At 51.1% G+C, this 15,863-nt stretch overlaps 1 protein-coding gene and 1 pseudogene across 5 annotated transcripts in view; one reads left to right on the top strand and one right to left on the bottom strand.

Moving 5' to 3' along the window:
- The window catches only part of KCND3 (potassium voltage-gated channel subfamily D member 3), a 184,079-nt gene that overhangs the window by 70,403 nt on the left and 97,813 nt on the right, over positions 1–15,863 (bottom strand). The gene's annotated exons all lie outside the window — the stretch shown is intronic.
- On the top strand, positions 128–246 carry LOC118613040 (annotated as a pseudogene).

The raw sequence follows: 15,863 nt of genomic DNA, 5'->3' as shown, positions 1-15,863 counted from the left end.
GGGGGCAGGTAAAGCTTCCTTTAAAAAGAGAAAGAGGATGTGGTTCCATAGTGTAGCGGTGTGCACATCTGCTTTACATGCAGAAGGTCCTGGGTTCGTGCCCCAGTGGAGCCACGGGTCATGCATGGTCTACGGCCATGCCACCCTGAACAAGGGTGATCCCGACTGACCTCAGAAGCTAAGCAGGGTCAGCCCTGGTTAGTACTTGGATGGGAGACCACCTAGGAAGACCAGGTGCTGTAGGCATAAATAATAATAATAAAATTTTTTCAAAATAAAAAAAGAGAAAGAAAGAATTTCTTAGGCGAGGCTCTGCTGAGGGTGCCTGGATATCCCCAAACACCTGAGTCTATACCGAGGGTCCCCATGAAGAAGCGCCCTGACTCCTGGCTCAGAGACTGCGGCCCATGGAGGCACTTTATGTCTAGATGTTGGGATTCTTCTAGACTTCAGCTGTGCAAATCCCTTTCCTTTCCCTCCCTCAGCATGGTCTCAGGGACATGGAATAATAAGGTTTTTGAGATCACGCTAAAAGCCTTTTCCTTTTACAGATAAGGGAACGGAGGTCCTAAGACTTGCGGCAAGTGCACAGCATGCCCCGCCTGGCAGGGAGCTCGCTCCTCCCTGTGCTCGTGGAGGGAGGCCAGAGAACCAGACAGAACGTTCTTCTCGTTCCTCCCCTGCCTGCTCCGTCCCCGCTCCCTGAAGCAGCATTTCTAGGCTGGCAGAGCAGGGCTGGGGTGCAGGGAGGGCTCTGCGGGGAAGGCGGGGCCTGCAGGGCCGGGGCAGACACCAGTGACAAGAGCAATTTATTTCCCAGGCGCAGATTAGACGGCAACTGAGAATTTCTCCCTCTACCATCCATCAGCTGGCCGCCTCCGGCAGCCTCCGTGGGGTCAGGAAATTTGTCTTGACTGCACTGCTCTGCCACTTTATTTGGGCCCCTGTGGCTCAAGCCATACCAGAGGCCCCCAAACCAGCAGAAGGAATCACACCCAAAGATCATCCACAGAGCTGGTACTTTATCATCTGCACCCACCTGCCCCTATCCTGGGCTGCACGGACTCCCCGAAGGACATGATGCGTTTCCTTGGGGCCTGCAGAGAACAGGGGCTTCTGTTAGTGCACTGCCTTGGCCGGGAAGGGAGCAGCCCCTGGAGCCTGTTCCCCGGGGTCTGGGATCACTGGGATTTTCCTAGCCTGTGTTGACAAGAGGGTGTTGGCTGAAAGTACTATTAGCTGAAAGGGTTGGAAAACTTTTCCCATAAAGGGCCAGATAGTAAGTACTGCAGGCTTGCAGGCTGTCATAACCACTCAGCTCTGCCACCATAGGGCAGAGGCCGCCATAGACAATACATGTGTGTGACTAGAGCAGCCATGTTCCATTAAAACTTTATTCACAAAAAACAGCTGACTGGCCCATGGGCTGAATGCGAATGCCCCCAAACCTTGGGAATTTGGAAGACGTCACCTTCTTAACAAGATTTCTCGATTAACAATGATGGTGAAAATTTTTACAATGAAAAACTGTAAATCAAGCGATGGGGCCATTGGACTTCACCCTTGATCTAACGCAGTGAGCCTACGCGCCCCACCAAGCCTCAGGAGCCAGGGGCTCCGCTCCTGTGTGGACGTGGGGCCGTCATCCCTCGCACCGTGCTTAACCGGCGCCGCGCAGAAGGGTGCAGGAGTCCCGAGAACAGGCTCCGGAGTCGTGAGGCCTCACTCTACTACTGACGAGCCGTACGACCTCAACCTCATCTCAGTTTTCTCATCTGTAGAATGAGAGCAGTTCACCCCGACAGGGTCCCTGTCGCTGGCTGCCACTTCATTTGTCCCCACTAGGATGTTTCTGGGGCCATGGAGGACATCTTAGGAGGAGCTCCTGAGTCAGCGGGGTCAGGCAATTTCCCAAACTCTGCCCTTCGGAATGACTCACTGTAGTCCTCACCTTGGCCTCACGGAAGGGCGCATCAGGAGGAAGGGCAGGTTTCCCAAGGAGTAATAGGAGAGTGTGCGTGTCTGTGTGTCTGTGTGTGGGGAGGGGAGAGGGAGAGGGGACAGGAAGGCAGAGAAAGACACAGAAGCCGAACACAGAGAGAACGCTCACATCCGAGACAGGCGGAATGCGAGACTGTGAACGGACAGGAGGTGGTGGAAATAAGAAAAGTAGGAGACAGGAAATAGGAGAAACGGGAGACAGATACAGGATGGCGGTGGCGCGCCAAGGGCAGCCGGAAAGTCGACAGCTCGCCCTGGTCCTACGGTGTCCTGTTTTGAGCTTAAAATGTCCTTGGCCATGGTGCTGAACTCTCACAGAGGCGGCCGAACCATGCCCTGACTTGGAGCTGTCAGAGCCGCGCGATTCCTTACGGCGGTTACCGAGTCCCCGCTCCACGCCAGACACTCTGCTACCTGCGTTCCTTCACACGTCATCTCTTTTAGCCACACAAGAACTTCCGAGCACAGCGCTTCAGAGAACTGCTAAGGTCTTGCCTTCTGTTACAAACCTAACTAACCACGGTTGGGAGTGGGCACTTTGTTGCAAGGACCTTAAAAAAGGCAAGGGAGGCCAGGAGAGAGCTGCTCTCTGGCTTTAAATGGTAACCAAAGGGCTGAGCCAGTGTACATTTGGTCAGGCACATGAACCGCTAGAATACTGCGTGTCTATGCGGACAGGGGCAGGGTGCTGGGGAATTTTAGGTATTATTATAAATTAGTATCTTTGAAAGAACATGAAAATGATGTATCAAAAGAGAATCTTTTGTAGTAGAGATTCTAGCAGTTCTAACGCATTCCAACTATGACGCTATTCCTCAAAATACTTTTGGACTTTTCTTCTTGAGGTTTCCTTAAAGACACACATTTATATCTTTTTGATTATAAATATTCTTCATTTGTGGGTGCAAATTATTTCTGAAATAAAATATTTTTGGCCATTTTATTTTTATTTTTAAAAATTTTAATATTTTATTTTTTATAGTAGTTTTAGGCTCAAAGCAAAATTAAGAGGATACTATTTCACTTTTCTGTGTCGTTTCTCTGATTGTCTTTGTTTCTTTAAGCACACATACATACACACAGTGGCGGAGAAACAGAAGTGCTTTTTTCTGTGTCAAAAACAAGGTGTGACTCTAATGTATTAAGGCTGCCTTTTCTACTGAATTCCTGAATCGGCTGTAACGGCCATCTCCAGAGAGGTACCCACCAACCAATCGGCAATGCTGGCACCACTGAATTAAGTATGCAGCCTCCGAGGAAACACTTTGAAGGGGACTGCAATCATTTAAATGCACATCATGGACAGATTCCTATGTGCACTTATTATAAAAAAAAAATCTTATTGCTTTAAAGACCTGGCTCTGCCACCTACTCACCTCTGTGACCTTGGATAAGTTACCTAACTTCTCTGTGGCCCTGGTTCTTTATCCGTAGGAAGGGGGTAGTAAGAGTTGCTAATGAGTTAATATAAGTAAAATGTGCTTAGATCAATGCCCGGCCAAGAGTGAGCGTGCGGGCCATGGTCACTTCCAACCGCCCTGCCGTTCATTCACCCTGCTGCCCTCAGTCTCCTAGGCACATCCCCGGGTGGAGAGCCCAGTGAGTTAAGACACGTTGGGAAGCTTGGTCCAGAGCCTGGCCTCGGGAGGGTGCCCGACGCATGTCTGTTGATCGAACTAGAACTAAACGCAGCCCTTTTGGAGATGAGGGCTTACGTGGGGGTTTATGGAAAACTGGAAGCTCCCTTGGATAGATTCCTGAGATCACCCCGTTTGTTTGGGGTATTTTCTGAGCACCCCAAGCCTGTGAGACTGCAGCTGGAAGGGAAGAAGGAACCCCGCGGAACCCTGTCAGTGTGCCCCTCCCCCCGCGGGAACACCGCTCACCGCCATTTCCATGCAGTGGGTGCTGGGGGCATGGGACTCTTCATGTCGTCCCAGAAAGGACAACTCACTAGAACGTTAGTTTTTGAGCTGTAACCTCCCTTCTCTTAAAGCGATATGCACGTCTGAGAGTGCAAAAGCTTTAAAAACTCAAGGAACATCGTGGGCGCCTTAGGGAAGGTGAACAGAGGATTCTGGGTATTTTGTAAGGGACTTTGAAGAAGGTCCTTCCGAGCCTGGTCAAAATCCCGGCATTCGTATAAGACACCGTTCTCGTGGGCAAGAGCATACGCCTTGGTGTTAGACAGACCGTGGTTCCCATTCCGGCTCCAACACACACAAGCTGTGTGAGTCTGGGGGAGCCGGTCACCGCACTACGCCGTGGCGCCTCATCTCACCACCAGGGAGAGTCCTGGCGTCTGCCTCACAGGGCTGGGACTGGATCTCAGTGAACTGAGGCCCATAGAGCACCCAACAGAGTGCCCGGCACAGGAAGCTTCCTGGACCTGGTCACTGTGATTATTTTAAGTGGCTGATTAACATAGCTACCATTTATTGAGCACCTACTATGTGCCGAACATTCTGCTAAAGTGCTTTACACACATTATTTTATTTAAACTTTGCAATAACCCTTTGCGGTATCTTTCCCATTTTACAGTTGAGGCGACTGAGGCCAGAGAATTTAGGTGGTTTTATCCCCGAGTCATATGAACAACAAGCGTGGAATCAGGATTTAAACCCAGGATGCCTCCACTCCGAAACCCATGCTCTTAAGCCCCACGCTTGTGCCTTCCATAAGTCACACATTCTACCCATGGGCACTGTCGCAGCAGGACGCCAGCGGCATCTGACTGAAATCAGAACCCCGCTCTCTCCCTTTCTTTTTCCAGAGGGATTGCCTATAATCTTATGTAATATCGCCTCTCAAAAAAGTCTGTTTAACATTCATAGATTATAGATCCTTGAAATTGAGCTCGTGAAACACAGAAACACGCTCGTCGTTAGGACTTCAGACAGAAACAGAGCTCCCGGGGCCCCGCCCCCGCCTCCGGGACCACCTGGGAGTCCTCGGGCGGGCGCGGGCTTCCTCCTAGCCCTCACTCCAAACCGGTGCCCCGGCCTGAAGCCGCCTCACCCTCTTCCATCCTCAGAGGCGTGGCCCTGTGTGCTCTGCCGGGGAGGAAGAGAGGAGTGACACCAACTCAGTGAACATCCACCGTGTCCCGGACTCGGTGCCAGGCAGTTTCACGTGCATTTCCTAATACTGCAAGGAGGTAGAGTGAGCCTGCTTTTCCAGAGGAGGAAGTTGGAATTCATAGAGATTCAAATGCAGCCAGGAAGCGGCGGATCTAGGTTTGGAATTCACATCTGATAAGTCTGCACCCTGTTTTTTGTTCCTGAAACCACCACCCAAAAGAATGAACACACACACACACACACACACACACACACACACACACACACGCACAGAGTTGGGCACTGAAATAAAGTGCTTGTATCGAATCCACAGCAAGGATAACTACATTATGCATGTAATGGGGGTAAGTGGAATGGGAATCGATTGAGATACTGGGAGAATAATAATGGGTAAAAAACTTTTGAGTACTTGCTACGTACCAAGCACTGTTCTAAGTGCTTTCTGTTGCGTTAGCTCATTCAAACCTCACAAAGATCTTACGAAGTGGGTGCGGCTGTCGTTCCCGTTTTGAAGATGAGAAAACGGGACCACAGAAGGGGAGCCGCTTGCCCGAGGGTGCAGACCCAGCAGAGATTCGCCCACTGCTCCAGCTCCAGCCATTTTCTGTTCTCCGCCCCAAGCTGGACTCTGGCCGCCCTGGGCCACTGGCTTTGCTAACAGCAGGCGTTAGGAGACTGGAAAGCAGGGGGAGCGGGAGGGGGAGCTCTTTCCTACTTGCCCCTGTTCCCGCCAGTGGAGCTCCAGCAGCGGCTCTTGGCGAACTCCTCCGGGCGTTTCAGAGCCAGCCTCCATGCTCCCCCGAGGACCACCAGCAGCCAGAGATCTGAGCACCAGCCCCTCCAGGCTGTAGGTTCGGACAAGTCTCTGCTCTTAGCGCCCCCATCCCAGCGAGGCAGCTGCGTCCTGCGTTTCTCATCTCTAGTTACTTGTGTTCTCTTTTGCTCTTCCGCGCTCTCCAGCAGTTGCGTAACTAACTCCCCGTATTAAATCTCCTCTGTTTGAAATACCTAGGGTGGCTTCTTTTTTCCTGAATGGACCTTGACTGCTACAGTATTTGGACCCAGTAGCTTGTTTCCAGAGCGTGTTCTCTTGATCACTAGTGTCTTACTTGCCTCTCAGTAGCTGCGGAAATTTCAAACCCCAGCAGGTAGGATCACAGAAGTCACTTTCATTATTTCATATTTTCCTCCAGATACTAAATTCACTTCACTTAAATAGACACTTACAGTTCTTACAGACCATGAGCACAGGCTTCTCTGTGAAGATTTTCAACTGTGGGAATCCTGGCTCGGTGGGGGCGGGGGGGAGCTGGGAAGCGTGAACTCTGAGAGCTGTCAGTCTGATTTTGACTCCCCCCATTCTGATGCCAGGCACTAGAGTCACTCTGTTACAGAGTCAGACTGAGCCCAGATTAAGAGGACAGATAGTCACTTTGACGCTAAAGGAAATTACTGGGGATAATGAAGGTTTACGGCTTTAATTAGAGGGCTGGCTGGTGTCAGTACCATTTTGAAGACACGGGCATCGTGACGGCATGGACACTTAAAGGCGGTCACTGCTTGGAGAACTTTCAGCCGGGGTACCCTGTTAAGAGAGCTTTGATCACGAGATGGGGGATACCACGTCCAAGATTTAGAGTGAAAGCCACGTAAGCCAGTAAGCATGGTGCTATGGTCTTGTCTAACATGGCACATGGGATTGCGCTTGGACTCCGCAGCTGGAGATGAGTCCAAGTCGACACAAAAGAGGAAAGAGGAAGCCTCCGTCCAGCCACTTATTCGTCCGTCCAACCGCCGAAACAGCAATGCATTCGTTCATTTAACGAACGCCTACCGAGTTACCATTCTGTGCAAGGTGTATGCGGGATGAGAGACGGAGGGGAGTCAGATGTGGGTTCTGCCCTGAAGGACTCTAACCTCCAGGAGGAGACCTCAGAAGAGGGAGAGGTGACCTCCAGCAGGAGCCACTGCGAGTCCACGAAGCAAGAAGCCACTGAGATGGGGAGGAAAGCGCGGGGCACTTCGAGGCGCGCGGAGAAATTCGGCGGGTGGTGGCGAAGACTTTGTGGACTGAAGTGAGGGCGGCAAGATCGGGAGGAGCCGAGACGACGCTGCGAAAGGCCGAGTCTCACCTTTTTCCGTGGTCTGAAGCGGGGCGCGAGATGGTGAAACCGAGCAGCACAGCGTACGGCGGACTGCGGTCGGGACGTCAGTCAAGGAGTTGTCAGGATGTCGTCGAGGCGAGGAAGGTGTGAGGAAGGAGAGAATCATGGAAGAGGCAGACGAGGAACTGGAGTTTTCGGAGCAAGGCGGTAACCCGAGTGGTGAGGCCTGGCAGGACGCAGGGAGGAATCAAGCTCGGTGGTGAAGAGGATGACTGCGTCACTAAGGGAGGTGGGGGACACGAAGGAAGGAAGCCAGCCAACGGGCGCAGGCCGCGAGCTCGGCTGCGGACGCGCCGAGCTGGAGGGGGTGGAGGGGTCGAGGATGAGATGCCCAGCGTGTGGTTAGACTAGCTGGACGGCATGGAGTTCAGGAGAGAAGCTGGGATGAGAAATTAATAACCTTCACCAAGGTGAGCAGATGCGGCTCTGAAATCGGACAGGATTTCCTAAAGAAAGGGTACTGAGCAAGAGGAAAAAGAGCCCAGGCATGATTCTTGGGTAAAATCTAAGTTTATAAAGTAGAGGAAAAGAGGAGCCAAAGGAACGATGGCCACGGGAGCGGAGGGACCACGGGAGAGAGCAGTCGAAGAGGAGTCCAAGCAGAGAGGGTAACGCCTCCGAGAACGGGAGCACTGAACATCGCGCGGAGAGGGGGGACGAGAGAAGGTCACCGGACTGGGGGCCGAGGGGTGATCAGGGAATGTCAAGGGGGCAAGTTTGGAGTGGCGAAGGCCAGAGCTAGATCGGAAAGAGCCAGAAAAAAAATAAAGGGCCAGAAATAATAATAATCACAAAGACATAAAGACAATGATAAAAAAAATAAAACCTCAAACTCGATGCTAAGTGCCAAGCATTTTCTAAACACCTCGCATGTACTAATTCATTTACTCTTCGCAACAGCTCTGTGAGGACTGTTTTTCTTCTCGCTTTACAGATCAGGGAACCAGGGCATCGAAGAAAACAGTAAGAAGGGACTATAGATACCCCGGTGTACTCGGCAGAGTCCTTGTCCTGCCAGAAGAGCCACACAAAAGGGCTCCAGGGTTAAGTGAACTTGGCATTTCCCCTTGTGGGATGCAGATCAGTTATGAAAGACTGAGAAGCCCTGCACTGAATAAACTTGTTTAATTTTGTTAAATCTAATGTTTTCTACATTTATTTGACCTGTAGACCTTTTTACCAGTGCCATTCTGTGGGACAATGCTCTCTATAAGCCACATTTGGGGAAATGCTGGTGTGAGGACTCTCTCAGTCATGAGCCGGATGCTGTTCCTGCTTCTGATCCTTGGACTTGAAGCTGTGCTTGGTTTTCCTGGAATCTGAAGATCAGTTTCTCTGCTAGCCTCCGGCTTATGCCTCTTCGACTCCCAATGCCCCGGGAGGTAAAGTGGAGTGCTGCAAAGGATGAGGGCACTCAGACAAGAGTAGACTCTGCCCTTGGGGAGACACGGATCCAGCCAGGACGGGGGTGGCACATGCTCTCCTTGGGAATGCCTACCTAGTCGCGCGTGGAGTAGGCATGTAACGGCATGGCATGTGGCACAAGGCTCACATGGGGTGACAGGTGGAAGGAATTACTAGACGAAGACTTCTGGAGGGAAAAGTCTTAAACCAGTAGCCCCACTTGGGGGCAGGGGGCTGTGCGCAGAAGGAAGACTGGCTTGGAAGTCCTGCTTTATGAATAAGCGACTCTCTGTTTGGGGCCGGATCTATTCCGCAGGGAAAAAAAATGCTGCTCACTCTACCTGGGAAGACAGACTAAGTGTATTTTAATATGTGCAGCTGCCGCCCCAGCCCAGGGCCCCGGTCAGGCCCAGGGCATCTGGCTGGAGGATCTCTTTTAAACAGATGCTTTTATAGACTTGTTCTAAGTGCTTAACATGCCTTCTCTTTCCTGGCTGCTAAATGCCCATTTCCAAGTTATTGAAATTCACCAGGAAGTATGGTTAATATGCGAATACAGATTAGTCCCCTTGCCACGGATGAAAAGCTGCCTGCTTGGCAGCCTCTGGTACTCAAGATTCATGAACTATCTGGGGCAAGCAGGCAGAACAGAGAATGAACTGGATGGGGGAGGGGGGTGGTAAGGATGCGGGGCAGGTTTAATTCTTGGGCTACTGATGAATCCGATTGCAGCCAACACTCGATCATACCCAGGTGGATCACGCGCCGAGCGCGTTGTCTGTACAAAATGTTAAATCTCCCGAGACCTTCCCCATTGCTCCACATACCCAGAAAGCTTCGAACCAGCTTGACCCTGCCATTAATTGGTGTCTGCTCGCAGCCGGCCAGCTCATTTCCATGCTGGTTGAATCAAAACATAATTAGGAAGGCAAACATGCCACGAGATATATCCGATATCTATATATCATGCCGCACGCTGGAAGTCAGACAACGGTAAGCTTTTTGGTCCTCCGCCGATTTCAATTAATCACCCCACTTCTCCGCACCCCTCTCCCCACCAAGCATGAACAAATGCGTAGGAGCTACGGGCCACCAGGCTGTTTTAACAAACATCCAGGAACACACACATTTGACTGTGTTGTTCTTTCAAAACGGTCACCTTGGGACCGAGCCGTGGCCTTGTTAAGACACTTATGGAAGCTCTTTTTTGGGCGAGAATTGCCTTTGCCGCTTCTCGCCCATTCTTTTAAAGTGCCTGTCTGCTACCGAGGGGCACATCTCCGTCTTGGGAGGGCAGAATTGATTTTTAGTGACAGCAGAAGGCATTTTGGAGCCAAGTAGTGAGTCAAGTGCGATCTCACAATTCTTACTCATAAAGATTTGTTTTCCCAATTCCCTCTCCTTTTTCCTTCCAAGAAAGTAGTTAAACTTTGCATTTGTAAGCATTTCCTGAGCGAGGGGTGAGCTCGTCAGTGCTCCCCTGAACTAAATGAGCAAGAGAAAACCAACCCTCCAACAATGACACGCGGACCTTTTCCTCTGAGCACACAGCCCTCAGCTGGCAGCCACTGACAGCGACGTGGGCGCGTTGGCATCTAACTGGCCCCCAGGGCGTCTCCTCTGTGAGCTGAAACACTGCTCCAAACAACCCGCTCCCGGCCAGGTTCCCTTGCTACCCAACCAACTGCTCACCCACCCCCTGGGGCCACTCATCAGCCTGTGCGAATGTCAACGTCCAAATTAATCAGGAGGACGAAACCATGGCAACAGCCTCCCAGTGAATGAACCAAATATCCTGAGGCAACATTCTAGAGGGGCTACGTGGCTTGCATTGACCTGGGGCTGGACACTTTTCCAAAGAAAGGCATTGAAGCTGTCTCACAATATGTGCATCCCCAAGAAGACCTCTCAGGGGACTTCAAGCCTCCTAGCTGGATTCCGATGTGTTAGTTAAAAAATAAATCAAATATTTTTGTTTGTAGACAGGGCGAGCGCAGGGCCAGGTGAGAGGACGTGGTCCGTGTTGGGGTGGCTATAAGCTTGGCAAACTGTTTTTAATTTATCAAGCGAGGGACACCTAGGTCCATTATCAGGTATCTGGGGAGGCATGTGAGCTGTTTCAAAACCCTGCTCAGTTTCCCTAAATCAATCCCTCTACCTTTAAAATATCTGTGATGTAGGTGCTACTTTGGGGACTGGCCATTCCATGCCGATGAAAGAATGAGATATCCAAAACTAAAAATTCAGAAAGCCAGACTCCAAGGGACGGGGGGTCCTGCAGATCAGGAAGAATTCTCCATGGAGGTCACAGCCTCTGCTATATTCCTTCCAGGAATCCCCACCCTTTGCCGACATCGGTCCCTGGAGATTTTCCCTGACACGGAAAAATGAACTCTGGGGCTGTCCCTAGCTTCTCCTCCCTCTGGGGCGCTCTACAACCAGATCCAACAATTTCCGCGTCTTCATTTCCCTGGACGCTGGCCTCCGGATTCAGAGAAACTAGAATTCTATTCTTTCCTCTAAGGAAAACCATTAGACCCGCACTTAGCAACCACCAAGAGGGTATTTTTAGCTCTCTGGCAGAAGTGTAATGTACAAAATGTAATAATCTCGGCCTTGAAGTTCCTCACAGCCCCATTCAACATGAAATTGTGGCTGATGGATGTTCACGGAAGGAGCAGACAAACAGGGCCAGCGTGCCTCTCTGCCGTGCGCCTTCTCTGTTCAGGATGTAGGTACCAGAGATGACAGTAAAGCTCAGGAACGCACGGATAGGACGTTCATTATCTGACTGGCAGGAAAACTAGCCCCCAAGTGTTTATTGCTTTCTTAGATCAAGTTGGTAGCCCATGAGCTAAATCCACTAAGCTGACATTCCTGAGTGCATCCGTTGCCTGGACCCTTTTTCCAGACTTGTGCTGTGCCCTTGGGCAAGCCCCTTCACCTGCCTGGGCCTCAGCTTCCACACCTGTAAAAATGATTCTTTTCATCTAGGACAGTCTGCAATTCCAAGGGCCACTCCGTAGACCCGATTCCAGACAAACCCCACGAGTGGGCAGAGACCCAGAGCCATCGACCGTTCACTGGTGGGTGCCTGCGAGGCGGCTGATCTGGACCTGGCCCAGCGTGTGGCCTGTCCACGTCCTACGCCCTCTTTAGACAGATGTTAATTCCCAGGAAGCAACCCTCATTAGCTGGCCCCTGTGCTTCCAGGCCACCCGCCCTGACTTCAGCTGGTGGGACCCCAGGAACTGTGAGTGGATTTGAACCAAATCAATAAAACAAACCAGGCAGGTGCAATCTACTCCAAAACACTCACGGGACTTATTCTGAGGTCAAAGAATGGCGATTTTTGGACTAATGACTTTTTTTTTTTTTTTTTCAGATGACATAGGGGTAAGAAAAGAGATAGATTTAGCCCTCCTTCTTCCTACCATGCTCTTTTCAAGGCCAATGAGGCCAGAAGAGGGAGGAAGAAGAGCAAAAGGAAATTGATCTGGAGAAGCGGGAAGGGGGATCTGGAGCATCTCCTTCCCAGAGGTGGGGGAGGGATACACAGATGACGGGAGCTGTCCCTCCTCCATCCCCCGGTCCTGACTCCTGGGATCCTCGCCATCTTCCTGTCTCCAGGTAGGTTGGTGCCACATCAATGTGCCTGATTGGGATCCTGTCTCAGAGCCCCATCATTCATTCATTCATTCATTCATTCACTCATTCATTCAAATGCTTTTAGGAGAGTACCTACTACATGCCAGGCACTGTATTAGGCTTACAATTGGTCTTTGTTGGGAGCGCCACTGATCTCTGCTGGAGCTGGGATGAGGTTTCTCTTTGACTTACATTTGCCTGTATCCAAAAAGGCTTGAAACTCCATCAAACCAGGGTCCCCAACACTTTCAGTTCTGGCGTACCTACGTGCGCACACTTGAGAAAGCGGCAATGAGGCAGGGAGAAGACGCTTGAGCTGCCGTGGGAGGAGAGTAGATCCTTCGTTTCTAACATGACCTTAACCAGCGAGGAAGGTCCAAGGAGGACTACGCAGGGGCTTCAGAGCCGACAGGGGCGTGGAGGACGTGGGGGATATGAAGGAGAAACAGATGTGGTTCCAGCTGGAGTATCGAGGATCTGCAGTCATTCTTCAGTTATCCACGCCACGAGAGAGGCGCGATAATGAGGGATCTCATGTATCATCCCCGACCCCAGCCAAGCCCGTGCTGTTGACCCTCAGTCTCGTGACGTGTAGAGGCGGCAAGGGAATGAGTCCTTCCCTGACCTTCCTCTGGGAGTAAGTTCCTTTCCTCACAGTGCACATTTGGGGAGCCGAGGACGTTAAATTTTGTGGTTACTCCACTAGCAGAAAATGAAGTCTCCAAACCTCAGGAAGCAAAAGCAGGCGGATGGGCATTAACAACAGCTAACATTCGTGGGAGCCCTGCCACGTGCTGGATATGTTAGATCAATGTGTGTGTGTGTTCTGTGTGTATTTTCATCTAACCCTCACAAAAGCAATCTCATGGAGTAAGTGTTGCTATTATTCTCATTTTTTTTCAAATGAGGAAGCTGAGGCAGAGAAAGGTCCTGTGACTTGCAGGTTATGCGACTTGCCCAAGGTCACATGGCTGGTAGATGGAGGACAAACTGTGCCTGGGACAAAAGCCCCTACGTGAACCTCAGTGCTATTTCACCTCTGGGTAACTCTGTACTCATATCCTCTGGCTCGTCGCCACTGCCAACTTCCAGACCAGCAGGCGGAGAGGCGCGTACGTGAAACCTCTTCCTTTCTCTCTGCCGAATCCCGTCTCCCGGAGTGAGAAACGAGCTTCCCTTCTGCCAGCCACAATATGGCCCTATTATGCCTGATAAGACACGGGGCTTCTACTCAGCGTGACCTCAGATGCTGAGCAAAGGGGAGACACAGGGACTCTGCTTCCACTCCAGCGTCCTCCCACCCAGGGCACCCAGAGCGGAGGCCCAAGGCCACAGATAGGGCTGGACCCATGTGTGGACCCTTCTCCCTAGCCCTGGCTTCTCTGCTCCGTTACCTCTGTTAGTGTGGGAGGAAAAGGAGGAAAAGAAGGGGTAAGGAGGGGAGAGAGGCACTTCCGCTGTCACGTACTGATGCTTTACCCTGCACAGCTGGCTCTGGAAGACAGCAGATGTAGGGGGTCAACAGAAAGGGCAGCCTCATTAGAGGAGCTGATGGGATGCTCTAAGCACTCTCCCTACATTCCTGCCTAGAGAACGCAGAGCTCGCTGCATCCAGGCAGGGGCCCCGGGATGGTTAATTTTATGTGTCAGCTTGACTGGGCCACAGGGTGCCCAGAGAGGTGATCAAACACTATTCTGTGAGGGTGATTGGGATAAGATTAACATCTGAATGTAGAGAATAAAGTAGATTGCCCTCCCCACTGTGGGTGGGCCTCATCCAATCAGTTGAAAGTCTCAATAGACTAAAAAGACCAAAAATTATAGGGAAACTCCTCCTGCTGATGGCTTGAGCTGGACATGGGTCCTCTCTGGCCTATGGACTCACACTGGACCCACACAGCAGCCTCCTGGGGCTCCAGCTTGCCAACCTCAGATCTTGGGAATTCTCAGCCTCTATAATTGTGGGAGCCGACTCCTTATAAGAACTATATGTATATTTCCTATTGGTTCTTTTTCTGTAGAGAACTCTGATTAATACAAGCACCATAAATATTCGTTGGTAGGGACCTGGCTTGGAGCTTGGTTAACTGGGTTTCTGCATGCAAGGAAAGGTTCTGAGTCAATACATTTCTATTCTTGCCTCTCTGCTTCCAAGGATTATTCCAACGGCCCCCGAAATGCAGCCTTGAGCAGGAAACTCAGCATGAAGGCACTTCTCTGGCCAAATATTCCTAGATATGGCCTGTTTTTCGAAGTTTAAAATTAAAGTCAGTGCGCAGTACTCTTCACTTCTTCCCAGCTCCGATGCACCGCGGGGCTGAACAGAACGCCATGGCGTGGAAGTCTGAACGTGCTTTCCCTCGGCCTTGGAGAGAGATGCTTGCTGGGCTGTCTGCGTACAAGTACAGTCTGGGGAAGACAACGGCTGACTTCAGGGGGCCCTGCCTCCGAGGGAGGGCTCCCACCTGGGCATGCGCCCTTCAAGGTCTCTGAGGTAGGTACCACCACAAGCTTCCCCACTCATTTATTCCAGTGTCAGCTCATTCAGAAGATTTCAAATCGTTTAATCCTAAGGAAGGTCAACGTTCCTGCAATGCAGCCTCAAGGAGGTGAATCCAGGGCCAGGCTGGCGAGACGGTGCGGCAGTAAGCGAGCATCAACACCGCTGAAGCCAGCCGGGCTGATCCCAGCTCTGACACTTACTGCGTCTGAAATCTCGGGCAAACCGCTGAAGCTCCTTGTACCTCGGTTTCCTCATTCGAAAAATGGGATGATATGCTGATAACCACTCTTAAGGTTGTCGTGAGGACCAAACGAACTACTATATGTGTGTGTGTGTAAATATATAGCCTCTTGTAGCTCTACATACATTTTAGCTATTGTTGGATGTTTATAGGTTGGCAGAATTGTTTACCCTTCTTTGCATCTCTCTCTGAACCTGGCTAGATCGGATGTTATACATCCGATTTCCCGTTCCAGATGCTACCCACTGCCAGGTTCCCAGCCCGAGCTAGACAGCACAAGGGGATGCTTGAGACATGGTCTTGCTGGTCAAGAACTTACACGCTGAGTTATGGAAGCTTCCTCACCCTCGCCGAGTTATAAATTGGCAACTGCCATTGCAGGAGGTACACCCGAGATCGGAGGAGAGTTGAGTGAGCCTACGTGGAACCTCCCGGGGCACGCTTGGGCTCTGAGGGGACAGCTGCGGCCTCAGGCTGCTCCAGGGGACGTCTCAGGTGCCCAGCGCCTCTCGGGTATGGCTTAGGAGAAAGGCGCGCTGAATGGCAACGCGTAAAGTTTTCAACTTTCCTACGGGGACTTCTTTGCTAGTGCCAGATAAGTACGGCGCAGGAGCAGTGTCTTAAGTAATAAAGGAGGAGGAGGAAGAATGATCCAGAGAGAAATCAACTTATGGTTCATTTAAACCTTATTGAAATTTCTACTGTGGAAACATTTAAATATCATAGTTACTGCTGTGTGTCTTCGCTCCTGCGAGTCCCCGGTGGATGTTTTGTGGCACATTTGGTTGGGAAGCAGAACAATAAAGCTGCTTGGAAATTGC

The sequence above is a fragment of the Rousettus aegyptiacus genome, unplaced genomic scaffold, assembly GCF_014176215.1.
Source record: "Rousettus aegyptiacus isolate mRouAeg1 unplaced genomic scaffold, mRouAeg1.p scaffold_m13_p_17, whole genome shotgun sequence".
Classification (NCBI taxonomy): domain Eukaryota; kingdom Metazoa; phylum Chordata; class Mammalia; order Chiroptera; family Pteropodidae; genus Rousettus; species Rousettus aegyptiacus.
The sequence above is the reverse complement of the archived record's forward strand: the minus strand, read 5'-3'. Positions and strand labels throughout refer to the sequence as shown.